Source organism: Triturus cristatus, chromosome 2_1 (assembly GCF_964204655.1).
Source record: "Triturus cristatus chromosome 2_1, aTriCri1.1, whole genome shotgun sequence".
Taxonomy (NCBI): Eukaryota; Metazoa; Chordata; class Amphibia; order Caudata; family Salamandridae; genus Triturus; species Triturus cristatus.
In genome coordinates, this window is record NC_140581.1 from 486,297,237 (window position 1) to 486,316,475 (window position 19,239).

The following is a 19,239-nucleotide window of genomic DNA, read 5'->3' on the forward strand; positions in this document are numbered from 1 at the left end:
GCCATTGAAGAGGCTGTGATCGACTTGCTGGAACTAAGTTTTATCGAGGAACCTTCCTGTTGTCCCCGTGTGGTGCTGGAAGCTCCAATTGTGAGTGAACACGTGTGTTCCTTTCCCTTACTGGATTGGATGGCGGATAATTTTGCGGAACGCTCCAATGATTTCCTCTTGGAGGCTGTTGCAACTTATTGTGCCTATACCTTGATGGATTGACTCTTTGTCTTGGTCAACTCATGGTGCACCCATCGATGTCATTTTTTCCTCATTTTTCCATGTTTTTTTTTTCCCCCTGATGACATCATTTTTCTGTTTATGACTTTTTTTCTTTTCGAACTTACACTTACCTTATATGGACTCATAGTTCATGCCCTTGGTTCCGTTCTTTCTAACTTGAACTCTGCGTTCTTGCTAAGTGCGCCCCTAGTGGTTAGTTGTCCGATCAAGGGGGGGTGTAGTATGGGTTAACCACTCCCTATGTACAACGCTAGGTTAGCATAACCTCGTCGGCTGTTAGAAAGCCAGCTTGCCGCTTCTGCTGCTTTTGCACGCGACACTGTTGTTACATGTTATTCATTCGAGAACTGCTGACTCAACTTTGCTTCACATGAGAACCGTCTGTTGTTTAACATCCTTAACAGTGAGCAGTGACCTTGGTCTGTACACCATGTAAAGAACGAGTCTGGGTCACTAGACGGTGCAGGTTGTTGTGTTCAGGTTGATCGTACCACTTCTTAGCCATAACATACATACAGCTGCCAATACCTGAAAGACGAGTTCTTTAATATTGCAGAGCAGCATGTTTTCTGTTACATTCGAAATGAAGAGCTGTTGCAGGAGAGAGCCTAGCTGATCCTGTGATGTGATTCCACTAAGCTGATCTATAAGGTATGGGGTCCCCCATGGAAGCCTAAGAGACCTTCTATTAGTCTAATAATAACTTATTAGTTGCTAGAGAAAGGAGGGTGGTCGCTTTCCACTGTCATTATTATTATGATTGCTCCTTTCATTTTCTATGGTATTGTAACAATGCTGATGGTGCTGATCCTAACCATTTCTCTGCTTGTGCTAGCCAAAGTACTGCATCTTAGGACGCGAGGTTTATAAAATAAACTCTTTAAACTTTACCGTGTCTTTGTTATTCTGTTGTGGACTGATATATAGCTACCAACGGGTATTTCGGATTCCCACCACTCCTGAGAGTAACTAAGTCGCTTGTTCTGGGTTGTCTATACATTGGGACCGCCGAGCTGAATCTCGGATAACGAATGTGATACTAAGCTAGTCGGATAGGGGTTCTTGGTTCTGAGGGGAGTTTCTGGTACACCACAATTCTCTGAGGTCCTGGTTTCCTGCGCATAGTTCTGTGCATAAGCAGAATCCCTGCAACAATCTAAGCTGCCTGGCTTATGCATCCCCTTCCCAGTATCAAAGTGTGGCTCTGCCACTTGCGCGGAGGATATCTTACTCTTACCGCCAAAGCTTTCTTCCCGAGTCAACCGCGTGATCTCTCCTGCACAGCCTGCAGCCTTCTCAGCTCCCTCTCCTTCCCAGCCAGCCAGCAGCCCGAAAAAGTGACTGATTCTGGTGCTGCCGCTGCTGCTGCTGACCCGGAGGAGACCGCGGGCCCCTGCTCTGCGACCGCGTCTCAACCCCAGGGCGGCTCCGAACCAACGCAAGAGATAGGGCGGATGGGCCAAGCGCAAAACACCAATCGGCAGGGAAGGAGACCCGATACACATCCAGGCAACAGCGGGTAAGTCCTGAAGAGATTTGGAAAAGATTTAGGGACCTAAAAGAGACTCCGTGCCGAGTTCTGAAATCGGCTCACACCATTTTCCGGTCAGTACTGTACTAGTTCCCCCGGAAAGGAGAGGGTGCTCTCTGAATGCGCGCTCCGCTCAGCTAGCGGGCGCCATGTTTCCCCGAGCCTCCAAAATGTGGACTCTTTAGTATGAAATAAACTCCAATATACAGCTAGTAATTAGCTACAAAAACATATTACGTAACAGCATTTCCCAAATTGTGGGTTGGGGTCTACAGGTGGGTTGCAAGCCGATTTGTGGTGGATTGAGAAAGTCCTCGTCCGTAAGTAATATTTAAAATGATATGTCCTGTTTGTGCAACAGTGCAAGCTGCTGAACAATGTCCCACAGTCCAGTTTTGAAACAAACCCTTGCTAGTGTTCCTAAGCAAGACTCCGGATGAACCTTCCAGTATTTGTTGCTGCTGTCCTTTTTACTTCACAAATCCATTTCAAAAGAGAACGTGTATTAAAATACACAAACAGGTTAATTCTTCAGTTGGTTTATTTAAGCACAGCACAGCAGTACATCTATCCAGATGCAGACCCCAGGCGCAACTGCAGTCTGACTGGATCACATAACAGATGTTCCAAGTGGAACATGGAATGTATAATAAAAGATAACAGAGCGCATAACAAATGCAATGAGCATGAGCAAGGGTAATTCAAGTGACAGAACATAGAATACAACACATCCCCCTCATTTAATGAACAACAATAAAAAAAAACAATGAAGGAAAAAATCAAACATAATCTTCAAACCTTCTAGGAGATTGTCTCAAACGGTTAGAGGTCTTAACCCTAGAAGAAACAGAATCATCTTCATGCACACTGTTGGGCTCAACAGAAGTACCAGCACTAATCTTGTTGCTAATGCCAGACTTTCCAGCAGAGTTTGCCTGTGTGAACCCAAACATGTTATGTGGACATTCGGCAACCCTGCTAATGTTCCATATCTTACCATCTTGAGTGGCAACAGAGTTCCTAAAACCTTTTCTAATTTGGATGGCCTTACCAAATTTGCTGGCACCCTTGCTGATGAGACCTGATTTTAAAATCCTGACCCAATCACCAATTTTGAAAGATGGAACTTTAGTTCTCCACTTGTTATCAAACCAAGTGCAAGTTTTGTGTTGTTTGTTTTCAACTCTAAAGTCAGTGTCTCTTACACATTCCCTGCTTAGATCATTTTTTTACACTTTTCTCTAAACCCCCATGGGCAAATTTTAGAAGCTGGATCTTTTCCCTTCAATAATTTGAAGGGAATGACTTCAGTCGTGGTATGAGGAGTTATTCTATATAACCATAATTTTTCTCTAACTACACTCAACCAATCACTCCCTTGTTTTACAGACTCAACAATAAAATCCTTCAAAACACGGTTGAACCATTCAACCTGACCATTTTCATGTGGTCCATATAAGGATGTAAAAATATGTTTAATACCACATTCACTCACAAAGGCTTTCATCTCAGAGGAAGTTAATTGTACTTCGTTGTCGGTTACCAGACACGACGAACACCCCTCACGTGCAAAGACTTCTTTCAAAAAATTTTAAACAACACAAGTGGTGATTTTGACCACAAATTTTACCTCTGCCCATTTTAAATGAAAGTCTACTAACACTAAAGCAAAGCGAGAATTTTCTGGCAACATGTTGAATGGACCAGAAATATCAGAAGCTAACTTTTGCCACGGTTCTTTGGGCCATTCAACCATCCTTAAAGGAGGAGTTCTAACACTCAGCATTCTCTCTCTAGATCCACAAAACTCACGTTCTCTGACAATGCGGTCGATAAATTTGTCCATTCCTGGACACCCAAAAAAATTCCATGATTAGACGTTTCATAGATGAGATGCCAGGATGAGTCTTGTGAGCTATATTAAGAATAACAGTTTGCATTCCCTTGGGGGGAACACATTTACTATCTTTACAAAGAAGATCTCCTTCAAATTCCAGTTCTTCAGCAACTGTGAACAAAGGTAATAACTCAGGTCTAATCTGATGTTTATTGGGCCATCCTTCCATAACATATTTTTTAATATCTAACCAGTCCTTATTCTTATTGACACACTCTTCCCACATCCTCTCACTTATTTAATTAAACTGTGAAGGCATGATATCACAGATGGTAAGTGCAAAGTCAGATTCTTTGACAACATTCACTCCACTTTGAACACATGGTAACCTAGATAGAAAATCTGCTGTTACATTTTTCTTTCCTTGTACATACTCCTTTTTGAAATTATATTCTTGAAGCCTAGAGGATATCCTAGCAATCCTAGAGGTGGAATTCCATCCTCCACCAGTCAAAATAATATTTAATAATGGTTTATGGACCGACCTTAATGTGAATTTACTACCCCACACATACAACTTGTAGTGTTCTATAGCCCAAACACAGGCAAGAAGTTATCTTTCTATCACAGCATACTTCCTCTCAGTCTCATTAAGTGTTCTGGAAGCAAACGCTACATTCCATTCTTCTTTCCCATTCCTTTGAGAAAGGACACCACCAATCCCATATAGACTTGCGTCAACTGTGATAATACACTCTTTTTTTAAACAGAATGGTTTCAAAGTAGGTGCACACACTATCTCTTGCTTGATATCTTCAAACGCTTTATGTTGAGCACTAGACCATTCATAAGGTGCATTGGTCCTAAGGAGTTCTCTCAACGGTTCCATTTTACTAGCAAAATTGTTAACACATTTACTGTAGTACTCACACATCCCTGCAAAACTTAACAAGTGTTCCTTGTTAATAGGAACTGGTGCATCTAGGATGGCATCTACATTAGATCTTTTTGGAACTACTCCATCACCTGATAGAGTATGTCCTAAATATTCTACAGATCTTTTACACAGCTTGCATTTGTGTTCCTTAAGTGTGAGTCCATGCAACTTCATTCAAATGTAAGGTATGTTCTGCCCCATTCTTAGAAAAAATTAGTATATCATCTTGAAAACATTTTACAAATTGATCAATATCCCTGAACTTCTTGAACATCACCCTTTGAAAAAAAGAAGCGACCGACGCTAAACCAAAAGGCATCCTTGTGTAATGATACAGGCCTTGAGGAGTGATAAAAGCCGTTAGATTTTTTGACTCCTCAGATAGACAAATCTGATGATACTACCTTGTTTATATTCGGAAGGGGATGACAATCAATAATTATATTAGAATTCAAAGCTCTTAAATGTACACATACTCTCAAATTTTTCTCAGCCTTACGCACTAAAACGAAGGGCGAAACCCATTCTGATTATTCAATTTCTTCAATTATGCCTTCTTTGGTAAGCTCTCTTGACATGTGTCTAAGTTCTTCTCTCACATTAATGGGAACCCCCCTGAGTTTCAGGACATGCATTTTCTTTGAAAAGAATTTTGTATGAAAAATTTTGAAGTTTGGCCAACTTGTCACTGAAAACATTTTTATACTTATTAACCAAATCTCTAACTTTGTCACTGGCATCTATTACAGCTATTTTTTGTGTCAAAACATTATCGTTCAATGTGACCGGTTTAGAAGATCGTGGATTGAGAATGACCCCAAGCTTACACTGATCACGCCATCCTAGCACATTTACACCTTTCACAGCAATATACAATTTAATGTCTGCACATCTGCCCGTCAAAGATCTCAGCTATAATATCACTATTGTGTAATTGTTTTCCTTAACAAACATCAGACATTTTCTCTTCAAAATATTGCTTTGATATGATGGTCCATGGTGATCCTGAATCAGCCATGAGCTGTAATTCCACCCCTAACACTTGTACCATACATTTAGGTGAATTAAGCAAAATTTAATTGTTACCATCTACACTTCTATTAACAACAGGAGCACACTCGACATCCCTCCAACCATCTGGCTTTCACATTGCAGCCCGCCCCTCTGCACCAAAATTCATTAATTATGCCAACGTGTTTCAGAGTAGCAAGACTCCTTCTTCCTGGGCTCAAAAGGAACCATCGTCAACTGGTGAAGAAACAGGTAGCCAGCTGACTGAGGCTGCCGTCTCCCGCGCTTCATTTTTTCAAAAAGTTTCAGCGGGATTCGTGACCCCAGTTCAAATTTCACAGAATTTTTAAAATTATATATATTTTTTGGGCCCTGGGGTGTTTCTACCCTGCCTCCTTTTCTTTTTTTTTTTCACCTTGGTTTTACTGTTTTCTTGTGACTCGGTTCTACCGAGTCACAAGATGGCTGCCAACACTTCCTGGTTTGGAGTGTTGGCAGCCAATCAGAATAAAGCTCATGGTCGGGAGGATTTTCACAGCAACTACTGAACGGATTTGCACCATTTTACAAAAGGTCGCTTTCTGAACCAAGCACTACGTTTTTGTCAAATTTGGGGTAAATCCGTTCAGTAGTTTCGGCTATAGCCTTGCCCAAAGTTTCCAGTGATGTCATGAGTGATGTCACTGACCATGTTATGAGTGATGTAATATGTGACGTCATCAGCATCATATATATTATCTACTGGCGGTCGCCAGTAGATAGTTATAGTTACAGCCTAGTTTCCATAGGAAATCTCAAAATTCTATTTCGAATAACTTTGGCGCCGTTTGACGAATCCTCGCGAAATTTTCAAAACTAATGGGGTGCTCCGTTCAGCTCCTACCCTGAAAGTCTCCGGGTGATTCGTCAAGTGGGGGCCGAGAAAAAAGGGGGGTCCCAAAACGCGTTTTCCCCATGCATTTTTCCATAGGACCTTTAGACGCAGCTACAGCCCGAACGGCTGAACAGAATTACTTGAAATTTGGCAGAGAGGTAGCCATAAGGTCAAGGAAGTGCCTTTTGCAGGTCTGGTGTAAATCTGTTCAGTATTTCCTGAGAAAATAGCATTTAAAAGCATATCAATATCTATACACGCGCACCGTGCGCGCACCCTGCCGTGCGCGAGCGCAATTCTGATTGGTTGTTAGATGTCGGTAAACATTCGAATCGGTGGAAACCAGGAAGTGTCGGCCGCCATTTTGTCTCTCGCAGTCTGAGGGGGTGAAAAACAAAGGTGGAGAACGTGAAAAGGGGGCAGAGTGGACAGTTCCTAACCCCCTAGCCTTGGTCAGGGGGTCACACAAGGACCCCCAAGAGAGAAAAAAACAAATATTGTTTTGTTTTTAAAATCGCGAGGTGCGCGCACCCTGTGCGCACTGCGAACCGTGGGTGCTTGGTGGGCAAAGCGAACCGAGCGCCCACAGAGTGCGCAGGGTGCGCGAAGCGCACCGTGCGCGCAGGGTGCGCGCACCTCGCGATTTAAAAAAAAATACAAAATTGCACGGTGCGCGCACGGTGAAAAACCTGAAAAAAATTAAAATTAATAAATACATAACTTAGCATTTAAAAAACCGTACAAATTCACTGAAAAAAACATAGGTTTCACACACATTATAGTTACGAATTAGCATTTAAAAAACCTTGCAAATTCACTTAAAAAACCATAGGTTTCACACATGTTATAGTTAGCTGGACATTTCACTCGTAAAAAACCAATGAAATTCCCCCGTTATAGTTACTGCAGGCAACTATAACTCACGCGACCGCAATCCTCTGCTGATGACGTCAGATATTACATCACTGATGACATATGTGTCTTTCTGAAAAATAAATATTTGTAATATATGTATAGCTAAAGATTAATGGAAGAAGACATGGGTAAATAAGTGTCTAAATACAGTGATGTAATATCCGACGTCATTAGCAGAGGATTGCGGTCGCGTGAGTTATAGTTGCCTGCAGTAACTATAACGGGGGAATTTCATCGGTTTTTTACGAGTGAAATGTCCAGCTAACTATAACATGTGTGAAACCTATGGTTTTTTAAGTGAATATATATATATAGATATATATATATATATATATATATATATATATATATATATATATCTATATATATATATTACCTTCTGGCGGTCGCCAGTAGGTAGTTATAGTTAGAACCTAGTGTCCATAGAAAAAGCATTTTTTGATTTGCTAATAACTTTGGCATCGTTTGACGAATGTTTGTGAAATTCTCCCCTGTTAGAACCGGCGGTCTCTAGTTGGCAGAGGTATACACTTCTGACAAATAGGGACCAACCAACTCTAGTCAGGGATAGGGGATTACACACTCAGATAACCCCTGCTACCCCCTTGGCAGCTTGGCAGAGCAGACAGGCTTATCTCAGAGGCAGTGTGTTAAGCATTTATGACCACATACAGTAATAAAGTGAATACACTACAAATGGACACGACACAGAAGTTATTATAAAAATAGTATTTTTATATAAGGCTTAGCACAAGACCAAATAACGACAAACATATACCACAGTCTTAATAAATACTCTTTGGAAGGAAAAATAATAGTTCAAGTAAGGTTTCTTCTTGGCAAATAGTTCTTTAGCAAAGTATTCTTCTGAGCACAGTTCTCTGGCAACAATGTAACCCCCACAGGAGTCACATGACGTCGGGTCTACAAGATTCCCAAGGTTCGGCGTCGACCGCGAGGAGCGCTACGTCGAGCCTGGAGTTGCAACAGACCCCACAAGTACAGTACCTTGAGAAACGAAGAAAACGATGATCCACGGCGTCGAGATGTCGGCGTCGAGGTCGGCGTCGATCGTGCCTCGGAGTCGGGTCAATCCGCAGCGGCGTCGAGGGATGTCGGGCCGGAGCAGCGCTCACGGCGTCGAGAAGGGCGTCGAGTCGATGCGATCAGCAGCGGCGTCGGGACGGGGTCGCTTGGAGGTGGAGCCGGTACTCACTCCTCACTGGCGTCGATACCGGCGTCGAGACGGGGGCACTTGGAGCCGGGGCCGATACCCACTGCTCACTGGCATTGCTGCTGGCGTCGATCGGGCCCGGCGGCCGGCGTCGAAGGCTCGGGACACTGGAGCCGTTACTCACGATGTCGAGCTGGATTCGGCGGCGTCGGCGGCGTCGAGACTGCAGATTTTCCCTTGTGTACTGGAAACAACACTTTCCAGCAATTCAGCAAATGGTGAAGTCCTTTGGCCCTGTGACTTCAGCAGGAGACTGGCACTCTTCCAGCCCTTGGAGATTTCCTAGCAAGTGTTCAGAGAGTACACACCAAGTTCCTCTCTCCTTGTTCCTTGGCAAAAATAAAGAAGCAGCTTTCAGGTTCCTCCACAGCAAAACAGCACTCTGGCAGAAAGGGGAGGCAAGTCCTTAGATCAGCAGGCTTCTTGTCCTTGGTACAGGTTTCCTTGTCAGAAGTGATCTGAGTTCTTGGTTCAGGGGTCCTTCTCTTATACCCCATTTCTCCTTTCTTCCCTCTGTCCAAACAGGGAAATTCCCACCATCTCAGGTTTGTTGTGGGTGTTGCCAGGCAGAGGCACCTGGCCTATTCACTGAGCAGGGCAGAGTCCTCAGCCGCCCAGCAGGAGGCGGAGCCAGTATTGTCACTGGCAGGAGCAGGGCTATCAGTCGCCCAGCAGGAGGTGGAGCCAGTATTGTGTTAGGCAGGGCAGGCTACTCTTCCCTCACTCTATGTGTAAACGCCCCATTCACCCCACACTGACTCATTCAGACCTCTGGAGCCACCCAGCCCCTGACACACACACCAAACCAGCAGAGACCGGTAGATAGTTGGACAAGAAAATAGCCACTTTCTAAAAGTGCTATTTTCAAACATAGAATTTAAAAACCATCCATCCTAAAGGGTGTGTTATTAAATTCTGAGTTCAGGGATACTAAACTCGACTTGCTACCATGCTCCCTGAGTCAGATAGATTATAATGGAGTTAATAATCAGTCTGCCCAGTCTGGCCTATTGGAGGCAGGTAGCCCTTCAATAGTGAAAAACGAAAATGGCTGTAATTCACTATTAGGTCATGCCACACACATCAGGGCATGACCTACCTTTTACCAACAATGCACCCTGCCCTAGGGCCTACCATAGAGGTGTCTGAAATGTGGCAAAGTGAAGGTTTAGAGACTGGTAAGTAGGTTTCCTTACCAAGTCGACATGGCAGTCAGGGACTGCACGCAGGCGCTGCGGTGGCAGGCCTGAGACACATTTTACACGCTGCTTCTGTGGGTGGCACAACCAGTGCTGCAAGCCCACCAGCAGCAGTTAACTTACACGCCCTTGGCACACGCAGTGCACTAGACTAGGGTCTGAACAGTAAGTCAACCAAGCCAATCATGGTAACACCAATCAATGTAACAATTTAACATAGGGAGCACTTGCACTGTGGCACTGATCAGCAGTGGCACAGTGCCCAAAGCAATAATCCAGCAAAAACATCGTAAACAGAGGAGGCAAACAGAAAAAGAATGGAGGAGAGACTCATGCCAATGATGCCAGGTCTAACACGTGTCCCCTCCAGCTGAAATGTGGGGAGAACTACCCTTCACCCAGGGAGTCCTCATCACTAAGGCGGAAAAATCTGGACAGACCATCAGCATTGGCGTGATCTGTACCAGGGCGATGTTCCATCGTAAAGTCCATCCCCTGTAGGGAAATGGACCACCTCAACAGCTTTGGGTTCTCACCCCTCATCTGCATTAACCATCTGAGGGGCCTGTGGTCTGTCTGAACCCGGAAGTGAGTCCCAAACAGGTAGGGTCTTAGCTTCTTCAGCGCCCAGACCACAGCAAATGCCTCACGCTCTATCGCACTCCACGTTTGTTCCCTGGGAAGTAACCTCCGGCTGATGAAGGCTACAGGTAAGTCTCGGCCCTCCTCATTCATCTGTGCTAGAACAGCCCCCACACCATGCTCTGAAGCGTCTGTCTGGACAATGAATTCTTTTGAAAAGTCGGGTGCCTGGAGGACCGGTGCTGTACACATTGCAGTTTTCAGGGTGTCAAAGGCGTTCTGACAGGCGTCAGTCCAGATCACAAGTCTCGGCTGCTTCCTGGAAGTCAGCGAGGTCAAGGGGTGCACAATGTTGCCATACCCCTTGACAAACCTCCTGTAGTAACCCGTGAGACCCAAGAAGGCTCTCACCTGAGTCTGGGTTTTGGGCGGTTCCCAAGCCAGGATGGTATCTATCTTGGGTTGCAGGGGGGCCACCTTGCCACTCCCTACTTGGTGCCCCAAGTACACCACTGAACCCTGCCCAATCTGGCACTTACTAGCCTTGATTGTGAGGCCTGCTCTGCGCAGGGCCAACAACACTTCCTGGAGGTGGCGCAAGTGTTCCTCCCAGCTGGCGCTGAACACTGCTATATCGTCCAGGTAGGCGGCGCTGAAATCTTCCAGCCCGGCCAATACCTGGTTAACCAACCTCTGGAATGTGGCAGGGGCATTCTTCATCCCAAAGGGCATCACACGGAACTGGTAGTGCCCATCTGGTGTGGAGAATGCAGACCTCTCTTTTGCCCCATCAGTCAAGGCGATCTGCCAGTACCCAGACGTTAGATCAAACGTACTAAGGTACCGGGCAGCCCCCAACCGATCGATGAGCTCATCAGCTCTGGGGATGGGGTGCGCGTCAGTCTTGGTGACTGAATTGAGTCCTCGGTAATCCACACAGAACCGAAGTTCTGGTGAAGCACCAGGCGCTGCAGCCTTTGGGACCAAGACCACTGGGCTGGCCCAAGGACTGCTAGAGGACTCAACCACCCCTAAGGCAAACATCTTGGAGACCTCCTCCTTGATATATGCTCTGACCTTTTCAGTCACCCTGTAGGCCTTGTGCCTCACAGGAGTGCTGTCCCCAGTGTCCACATCATGGACACACCACTGAGTGACACCAGGGATTAAGGAGAACAGATCAGGGAATTGTACCAACAGATGGCGACAATCTTGCTGCTGCTCAGGGGTCAGTGTGTCAGAGAGGACAACACCATCCACTGACCCATCTTTGTCTTTTGCACACAGGAGGTCAGGAAGAGGCTCACTCTCCTCCTCCATCCCAGCATCTGTGGCAAGGAGCATTCCCACTTCGGACCTTTCTAAGTGGGGCTTTAACCGGTTGACATGCAGGACCCTTAAGGGGTTCCTGGGAGACTTCAAGTCCACCAAGTAGGTGACATCGCTCTTTTTCTCCACAACCTCAAATGGTCCGGTCTACCTGTCCTTGAGCGCACAAGGTTCCACAGGGGCCATGACCCAAACTTTCTGACCAGGTTGAAGCTCAACCAGAGTGGCATTCTGATCGTACCACCGCTTCATCTCTTCCTGGCTGGCCTCCAGATTTGCCTGAGCAAGATCTCTGAAGCGCGGGGTCTGGTTCCTAAAGGCCAGCATGTAACTATATACATCCTGGGGAGGTTTCCTGGGAGATTGCTCCCAGCCTTCTTTGACCAGACTCAAAGGTCCTCTTACCGGGTGACCATACAAAAGCTCAAAGGGGCTGAACCCTAGAGACTTTTGTGGCACCTCACGGTAAGCAAACAGCAGGCATGGCAAGAGGACGTCTCATTTACGCCTCATTGGTTCTTCAAGACCCATGATCATGCCTTTTAGGGTCCGGTTGAATCTCTCAACCAGCCCATTACCTTGAGGGTGGTAAGGAGTGGTAAACTTGTAGGTTACCCCACACTCCTTCCACAGAGACTTCATATAATTCGAAATGAAGTTGGTGCCCCGGTCTGACACCACCTCTCTGGGGAACCCCATGCGGGAGAAAACACCCATCAGTGCCCGTCCCACCACGGGGGCCGTCACTGTGCGGAGAGGGATGGCTTCCGGGTACCGGGTGGCATGGTCCACCAAGACCAGGATTTACCTGTTGCCCATGGCTGTCTTGGGGTCCAGTGGCCCCACAATGTCAATTCCCACTCGCTCAAAGGGGGTACTGACGACGGGAAAAGGTTGGAGGGGAGCCTTCTGCTTCCGCCCACTTTTCCCACTTGCCTGGCAAGTTTGACAGGTCCTACAATGGATATCTGAATCCCTTCTCATCTGGGGCCAATAAAAATGGGTGACAAGCCTGTCATAGGTCTTGTCCTGCCCCAGATGTCCAGCTAACGGAACGTCATGAGCCAACCCCAGTAGGAAGGCTCGGAAGCGCTGGGGTACCACCAGCACACGGGCTGACCCAGGTTCAGCAGCCTTAGGCTCGCTATACAGGAGGTCGTTCTCCCAGTAGACCCAATGTGATCCTGACTGATCACCTGTCGTTTGGGCTGAGGCCTGCTGCCTCATACCCACAAGAGAAGGGCACACTTTCTGTTCAGCACAAAATTCCTCCCTGGAGGGACCACCATCCTGCTGCCAATGGGTCAGCTCGGGCAGCTCTCCCAGTTCGGCCACTTGTTCTCCTGTCGGTTCCAGGGCATCCCCCTCAGGGTCTGCTCCCTCCTGGACCGCGGGAATGATGGGGGACGGTTTCCCGCGCCCCCTGCCCCTTCTCTTCACGGTTGGGACCTGGGCCATACTTTCAGGCTCCAGGGCCCCATCAACACCCTTACTGACTGACATGGACCGGGTGGTCGCACACACCCACTCAGGCAGACCCAACATTTCCAGATGCGATTTTCTCTCCACCTTAGACCAAGGGGAGTCCTCCAAATCATTGCCCAGGAGACAATCAACAGGCATGGCGGGCCTCACAGCAACCTGAAGAGTACCTGAGACCCCCCCCCCCACTCAAAAGGAACTTGAGCTACCTCACACTGACTCTGTGAGTTGTCAGCAGCTACAACGGGGTAGAATGCATGAGGGACCACCTGCTCTCTGGACACCAAGTGACACTTGACAGCTGTCACACTCGCTCCGGTGTCTCTGAGAGCTTCCACCCTATGGCCATTAATGGTCACCCACTGCCTATATTTTTTAGTGTTATTAGGCAGAGGGGTTGGAGGGACCATTTCCACGTCTCCTAAAGAGACCAGGGACATTTCTGCGGGACCCCACCCACCGGGGGCACCCATCTCATTCCCTCCCAGGGCTACACTCGCTACCTGACGAGGGGGTGCACGCAGCGGTGCATTTGAATCCTTCATGGGACACTGGGGATCATAATAACGGTGTCCCACCTGCTTACAGGCATAGCAGGTCATGGGGCTCCTGTGAACAGGTTTACCTGTCGGGGCCTCTGGCTTCTTTACAGGGGGAGGCTGGGAACTCTTCCCTTGGTTCCCTTGGGGACTACTTTGGGGCCCTTTCTGAAACTCCCTCTGTTTACCCCTGTCCCCCCCACTCTTCTGCTGGGGACCCTGCCCACCTTTGGCTGAGTCTCCCACTGGACCCTTGTGGACCCTGGTACTGACCCAGCGGTCCGCCTCCTCAGCAAGTTTTCTAGGGTTAGATATCTTGCTATCAACAAGGTGCTGGCGTAGCTCTGGAAAACAGTTATTAGACAAGTGCTCCCAAGCAAACAAATCATAAAGAGCATCATAACTATCAACCTTGCTACCCTTTATCCAACCATCCATGGTTCTGCAGAAAAAAGACACATATTCAACCCACGTACTACCAGGCAACTTCTCACATTCTCTAAAGGTTTGTCTGTACTTTTCTGGAGTTAAGCCATATCTCAGCATTAAAGCATCTTTCATATGAGTATAAGACATCCTATCCTCAGCAGGAAGGCTCAACAAGGTATCTCTCCCTTCATTTGTAAAGCGGCTCCACAACCCCGTTCCCCAATCTTTCTCAGGGACCCGGTGGGCCAATAACGCTAACTCATATGCTTTAAACCATTGGCTAATATCTTCATTCTTACTGTAATCTTTGATCACATCTTTAGGAAAATAAAACCTACTTTCTGCAGGCACAGATGGAGTGCTGCCACCAGAGGGATTCAACTCTAAACTCCTAGTTTTAAGCTCCATCTCCCTCACCATCTTCTCACGTTCAAACGCCAATTTCTCTCTCTCAAAATCTAATCTTTTGTTCTCCATTTCAGCTTCTCTCTTGCTTCTTGCATTCTCTAATTCCAACTGCCCTCCTAATTTAAGTTTTGCCATTTCTAACTTGTACCCCCTCTCCTTCTCCCTGTCTTCTAATTCTTCGGGGGAAAGGCTCCTAGAGGACGCACTACTGCCTGGAGATGACACTGGCCCACCTGTGGGCTCTTCCTCTTCCTCTTCTTCTTCCTCTTCCGGTACCACCACCGGATCAGAGGGATTTCTGGCCTCTAACCAGGCCTTCAGCGCTTTGAGGAAGTCGTCTTTCCTTGTGAGACCTGTGGTAGGAACTTTAAACTGCTTGCAAAATCCTTTTAGATCCTTTAGCACGTAGGAATCTATCTTCTCCTTATCAAATTCCCCCACAACAATCTCCACAGGTGTAGCAGCTCTGGCATTCTCCATGGTCAAAACTGGCAGTGTTTAAGAAAATAAGCTCCAGGAAAGCGGAGAACAAAAATAGGCAATCCTACCAAAACAGAATGTGGCTGCGTTATGGTCTGCTTTCACTATGTAGCGTACACTAATCACTGCACATGAGTCATAAATGCAAAGTTCAAATCCCACCGCTGCCACCAATGTTAGAACCGGCGGTCTCTAGTTGGCAGAGGTATACACTTCTGACAAATAGGGACCAACCAACTCTAGTCAGGGAAAGGGGATTACACACTCAGATAACCCCTGCTACCCCCTTGGTAGCTTGGCAGAGCAGATAGGCTTATCTCAGAGGCAGTGTGTTAAGCATTTATGACCACATACAGTAATAAAGTGAATACACTACAAATGGACACGACACAGAAGTTATTATAAAAATAGTATTTTTATATAAGGCTTAGCACAAGACCAAATAACGACAAACATATACCACAGTCTTAATAAATACTCTTTGGAAGGAAAAATAATAGTTCAAGTAAGGTTTCTTCTTGGCAAATAGTTCTTTAGCAAAGTATTCTTCTGAGCACAGTTCTCTGGCAACAATGTAACCCCCACAGGAGTCACATGACGTCGGGTCTACAAGATTCCCAAGGTTCGGCGTCGACCGCGAGGAGCGCTACGTCGAGCCTGGAGTTGCAACAGACCCCACAAGTACAGTACCTTGAGAAACGAAGAAAACGATGATCCACGGCGTCGAGATGTCGGCGGCGAGGTCGGCGTCGATCGTGCCTCGGAGTCGGGTCAATCCGCAGCGGCGTCGAGGGATGTCGGGCCGGAGCAGCGCTCACGGCGTCGAGAAGGGCGTCGAGTCGATGCGATCAGCAGTGGCGTCGGGACGGGGTCGCTTGGAGGTGGAGCCGGTACTCACTCCTCACTGGCGTCGATACCGGCGTCGAGACGGGGGCACTTGGAGCCGGGGCCGATACCCACTGCTCACTGGCGTTGCTGCTGGCGTCGATCGGGCCCGGCGGCCGGCGTCGAAGGCTCGGGACACTGGAGCCGTTACTCACGATGTCGAGCTGGATTCGGCGGCGCCGGCGGCGTCGAGACTGCAGATTTTCCCTTGTGTACTGGAAACAACACTTTCCAGCAATTCAGCAAATGGTGAAGTCCTTTGGCCCTGTGACTTCAGCAGGAGACTGGCACTCTTCCAGCCCTTGGAGATTTCCTAGCAAGTGTTCAGAGAGTACACACCAAGTTCCTCTCTCCTTGTTCCTTGGCAAAAATAAAGAAGCAGCTTTCAGGTTCCTCCACAGCAAAACAGCACTCTGGCAGAAAGGGGAGGCAAGTCCTTAGATCAGCAGGCTTCTTGTCCTTGGTACAGGTTTCCTTGTCAGAAGTGATCTGAGTTCTTGGTTCAGGGGTCCTTCTCTTATACCCCATTTCTCCTTTGTTCCCTTTGTCCAAACAGGGAAATTCCCACCATCTCAGGTTTGTTGTGGGTGTTGCCAGGCAGAGGCACCTGGCCTATTCACTGAGCAGGGCAGAGTCCTCAGCCGCCCAGCAGGAGGCGGAGCCAGTATTGTCACTGGCAGGAGCAGGGCTATCAGTCGCCCAGCAGGAGGTGGAGCCAGTATTGTGTCAGGCAGGGCAGGCTACTCTTCCCTCACTCTATGTGTAAACGCCCCATTCACCCCACACTGACTCATTCAGACCTCTGGAGCCACCCAGCCCCTGACACACACACCAAACCAGCAGAGACCGGTAGATAGTTGGACAAGAAAATAGCCACTTTCTAAAAGTGCTATTTTCAAACATAGAATTTAAAAACCATCCATCCTAAAGGGTGTGTTATTAAATTCTGAGTTCAGGGATACTAAACTCGACTTGCTACCATGCTCCCTGAGTCAGATAGATTATAATGGAGTTAATAATCAGTCTGCCCAGTCTGGCCTATTGGAGGCAGGTAGCCCTTCAATAGTGAAAAACGAAAATGGCTGTAATTCACTATTAGGTCATGCCACACACATCAGGGCATGACCTACCTTTTACCAACAATGCACCCTGCCCTAGGGCCTACCATAGAGGTGTCTGAAATGTGGCAAAGTGAAGGTTTAGAGACTGGTAAGTAGGTTTCCTTACCAAGTCGACATGGCAGTCAGGGACTGCACGCAGGCGCTGCGGTGGCAGGCCTGAGACACATTTTAGACGCTGCTTCTGTGGGTGGCACAACCAGTGCTGCAAGCCCACCAGCAGCAGTTAACTTACACGCCCTTGGCACACGCAGTGCACTAGACTAGGGTCTGAACAGTAAGTCAACCAAGCCAATCATGGTAACACCAATCAATGTAACAATTTAACATAGGGAGCACTTGCACTGTGGCACTGATCAGCAGTGGCACAGTGCCCAAAGCAATAATCCAGCAAAAACATTGTAAACAGAGGAGGCAAACAGAAAAAGAATGGAGGAGAGACTCATGCCAATGATGCCAGGTCTAACACGCCCCAAAAAAGTCTATCCAGGTCAGCTCCTATCCTAAAAGTTTGGGGGTATTTCGCCAAGCGGGGGTTGAGAAAAAAGGGGGGTCCCAAAACGCATTTTAACTAAGTTAATTTCCATAGGAAATTTTGAGACGGGCTAGATACCGAACTGCTGAACGGGATTACACCAAATTTGGCAAAAAGGTAGAGCTTGGTGTAAATCTGTTTAGTAGTTGTTGAGAAATTAAAAAAAATAAGAGTAAAAAAATCAATTTGCGCGAGTTATAGTTAGCTGAACTAACTATAACGGGGGAATTTCAATGGTTTTGTACGAGTGAAATGTCCAGCTAACTATAACATGTGTGAAACCTATGGCTTTTTCAGTGAATATATATATATATATATATATATATATATATTACCTACTGGCGGTCGCCAGTAGGTAGTTATAGTTAGGACCGTGTTTCCATAGGAAATCTCAAAATTCTATTTTGAATAACTTTGGCACCGGTTGACGAATCCTCGCGAAATTTTCAAAACTAATGGGGCGCTCCTCTCAGCTCCTACCCTGAAAGTTTCGGGTGGATTCGTCAAGCGGGGGCTGAGAAAAAAGGGGGGTCCCAAAACACGTTTTCCCCATGCATTTTTTCATAGGGACTTTAGTCGCAGCTACAGCCCGAAAGGCTGAACAGAATTATCTGCAATTTGGCAGAGAGGTAGCCATAAGGTCCATGAAGTGCCTTTTGCAGGTTTGGTGTAAATCTGTTCAGTATTTCCTGAGAAATTAGCATTTAAATCAATATATATATCTGTACACGCGTACCGTGCGCGCACTGAGCAAGTCCTGTGCGCGCACCTTGCCGATCGCGAGCGCACTTCTGATTGGTTCTTAGATGTCAGTAAACATTCGAATCGGTGGAAATCAGGAAGCGGCGTCCGCCATTTTGTCTCCCGCATAAAGAGGGGGTGATAAACAAAGGGGGAGAACTTGAAAAGGGGGCAGAGTGGGGAGATATTGACCCACTAGGCATTGTAAGGGGGTCACAGTAGGACCTTGTAGGGCAAAAAAAAAGATTTCTATTTTGAAAAAAAATATCGCCGAGTGCGCGCACCCAGCGCGCACCCGAAAAAAAAACTTAAAAAAAAAATAATAAAAAATCGCATTTAAGTGTTTAGATATAAGGTGGCTCTAAAAAGAGCCCTTGTGTTTATTGTTTGTTTTTTGGTACCTACAAGTAAGTACCGATGCAGAGTCTGAAGTTCAAGAGGAAGACTCTGTTGCCTTCATCAGTGAAGTGTACACCATCTCCTCTATAAATGTCTTGCATGTTGTAACGCAAGTTGTTGTGGTATATAGAACCCATACCATAGTCTCTGAGGAAAGCAGAAATAGATTTGTTGACGTGCTTCCTTGCTTTGTCAATCTGCGGACAAAATTGGTTGGACCAGTTCCACTTTTGCCTTTGGCATACGTTAGAATATACGAAGGCAGATTGAGGAAAAAGCGACATCAATTGCACAAAGGTGTCCTTAATAAGCATTTCCAGACCTACCCCAGTTAAAGTGCCTGGGTCATTTCCACCACAGTGCACAATAATAAGGTTAGGCTGTGGGAGATGTAGAAAGGTTTTCACCAAAGGCATTAATTGGTGCCACTTTAACCCTCTCTGACCAATCCATTTAATGTCTACATTTGGCAAAGCAAGGTCTCTCACCATACCTCTTTTTTCTGCAAATTTTTCACTCCAGAAGACATAGCTGTGACCT

General features: G+C 46.7%; 1 protein-coding gene across 1 annotated transcript in view; it reads left to right on the plus strand.

Annotated features, from left to right (window-relative positions):
- LOC146865519 (low-density lipoprotein receptor class A domain-containing protein 1-like) overlaps positions 1 to 19,239 on the plus strand; it is a 457,847-nt gene that overhangs the window by 95,720 nt on the left and 342,888 nt on the right. The gene's annotated exons all lie outside the window — the stretch shown is intronic.